Source organism: Equus caballus, chromosome 12, assembly GCF_041296265.1.
Source record: "Equus caballus isolate H_3958 breed thoroughbred chromosome 12, TB-T2T, whole genome shotgun sequence".
Taxonomy (NCBI): domain Eukaryota; kingdom Metazoa; phylum Chordata; class Mammalia; order Perissodactyla; family Equidae; genus Equus; species Equus caballus.
Genome location: NC_091695.1, coordinates 13,312,173 through 13,315,121, shown reverse-complemented (window position 1 = coordinate 13,315,121; position 2,949 = coordinate 13,312,173). Strand labels below are relative to the sequence as shown.

At 34.4% G+C, this 2,949-nt stretch overlaps 1 pseudogene; it reads right to left on the bottom strand.

The window, feature by feature from the left end:
- Nucleotides 1-430: 430 nt before the first annotated feature.
- On the bottom strand, nucleotides 431-1,422 carry LOC138916785 (olfactory receptor 5T1-like; annotated as a pseudogene).
- Nucleotides 1,423-2,949: the final 1,527 nt, after the last annotated feature.

Below are 2,949 nucleotides of genomic sequence, written 5' to 3'. Positions count from 1 at the left end.
AGTTATAGGAGGGATAGTCATAGCAATACGGGCCCACCTCAACAAATAATAAGAAACCAACCCAGCCATCACCTGGATCTCAGAATCCTAGATTCTAGAACAGTGACAAATACATTTTTGTTGTTTAAGCCACCACTCTGTAATTTGTTACAGCAGTCCTAACAAAATAACACAATCTGTCTCAGCATATATGTACATATGTGTGGATATATATGTGTGTGTGTGTGTATCTGAGAGTGAATTAAGTAAGAAGCAAATAGATGACAGTTTTTCTCCATGCGTGGAAACTGCACAGGTGCAGGTATAACTATGATTTTTATCTAAAAATGTTGAAGTACAGAAAGATATTAAACTAAAGCAAAATATTTTTATCACAACTTCTTGATATGGAGATAACAGACATCATTCTTAATTAGTTTCCATTCAATAGTTAGTTTGAAAAATCTACTTTATTGATGCATTCATTTTTACCAAACACTCTTTTCATTGCCCTTTTTACATCTTTGTTCCTTAAACTGTAGATGATGGGATTCAGCATGGGAATCACAAGGGTGTAAAATGTTGACACTCTCATGTCATGGTCCAAAGAGTAACTGGAACTTGGTCTCACATACATGAAGAGGATTGTTCCATGATAAATTGACATCCCAGTTAGATGAGAACCACATGTAGAAAATACTTTTTGTCTCCCTTCAGCAGAATGAATCTTCAGAATTTCCACCAGAATGAAACCATAGGAGATCAGGACAATCAGTATAGAGACTGTCTCAATAGAGCCCACCAAGTAGAAGAGTAAAAGCTGATTTGTGTGAGTGTCAGAACAAGAAATAGCAAGGAGAGGAGGGATGTCACAAAAGAAATGTTTAATTTCATTGGATGCACAAAAGGATAGGCTAAATGTGGCCCCTGTATGCACTGAAGCATTCAAAATGCCACCAATATAGGAAGCAATGATGAGTGGCACATAGACCCTGGAAGACATGCTAACTGAATACAGCAGAGGGTTGTAGATTGCTACATAGCGATCATATGCCATTGAGGCCAAGAGAAAACATTCTGTGGTCCCCAAAGTAACAGCGAGAAACATCTGTGCTGCACATCCAAGGAATGAAATGGCTTTCCTCTCATACAGGAAATTGACCAACAATTTTGGGCCCACAACTGAAGAAAGGCAGGCATCCAAGAATGATAACACACTCAGAAAGCAATACATAGGGTTGTGAAGCTGGGAATCCTTAATCACCAATACAACCAGTCCCAAATTTCCTATCAGTCTAAAAAGTAGATTGCTAGAAATAGCAAAAATAGGAAAACTCGTGCATCAGAATCATCTGTGAATCCCATCAATATAAACATGGTAACTTCAGTCACATTTTTCACCTGAATCCTGTATAAATATAAATCTGATGTCAACTGTGACATTTCAGTTTTACTTATAGGTTTTAAAACAATGTTTTTGAAAATAGAACCCACCCTATTATATTCTCTTGTTTGTTTCTTAGAAGGGCACATCGAAATCCTTGGCAATGAAGGAATAGGCCTTGATGAAGTTTGATCCAAGTGAATGCATTACCCTGTTAAGTTGAAGAATTATTTTATTAAGGGTTGACTAAATTTGCCATGCTAAAGACATGCCAATTTATGTGGCTTAATTTCCAGTTTATTTTCTGTTAAATTTACTACCATTTAGTTTCATATTGCATTCTGTTAAAATTCACAGAGATGAATGAATACAGGAATTTTTAAATTCAAAAATATTTTAGTAGAAAGTGCACATCTCAGTACAAATCCTAGATTTTCTACCGTGTGCATGAAATGCCTTTCCTTAATGTGCAAAATTATTAAAATGGGAGTAAACATAATTATGTCACAAAATTGAGTTGTATTTAAATGAGAAAAACAATGTAAAATTATTTAATTTTAAAATGTGCCCAGAAAATAGAAAATGAGATGTTAGATGTACATTTTAACTTGTTATGCGGGGTACCATTTTCTGACCAAACCATTGTATATTCTCTTTTTTGGCTATTCTCTCATTCCACTAGGACTTCTGGAACACTGGAGAACAGACAGCAGATCTTATTCTGGGTGCAGATTCACCTGCATGTAAACAGTAACAGAGCACTGGTTTTGTTTCATTTTTTAGTTTTCTTTATTGATAAACATATCACTGAGTTGTCCATTTATGCCTCCATAGTTTGCTATACTCTTAATGTGTTTCCAAATTTAACAATATCAATGTAAGATTTCTCTCTATTCATATACTCATTATCCTTGTAAAGACCTTGAGTGTATTTTTGAGATATATTTCTGTCAAATATAAATAATTGTCATTCCTTTAATCTATTATAGTTTCTTTGGGAGTCTTTAAAACTGTTATAAAAGAAAAACCACCCGATCTTAGATCATAAAATTTATAGAAGCTATTGCTAAAAGAATAAATTCACTACATAAGTCACAAAGTAGTGTTTTATTCCTGGTATATTTTCCTATGCCATTGAATGGTTTCTTATTCAGCAGAATATGAAACAAGAAAAGTGCGTAAAAGAAAAAAACAAATAGTTGAAGAGTCACCTGTATCTGGACTGAAGTCTTCATCATTGAAACAAAATGAAATATTGCATATACTATGTTTAGGAGCAAGAATTCAGCACTGGGATTCTGGTTTTTCCTTCAGTGTGGCATGGACCAAATTCTGTTTAAATGACAAAAATATCTGCAGTGCACACAGCCAGGGATATACAAATGACTTATATTCACGACATGAAATACATCATATTTTTGTCATATTGAGCTGTCCATACATCAAGAATGAGTGAGACAATTAGCTTAAATCTATTCGTGGAAGAAGAAAGCTACACGTTTTAATTTTCCCAGAAAGACCTTCCCAGATCTATGTGGAGGATTTTTTTTTAATGCAGAGAACAAATAGTTTTTTAAGTGTGGGGA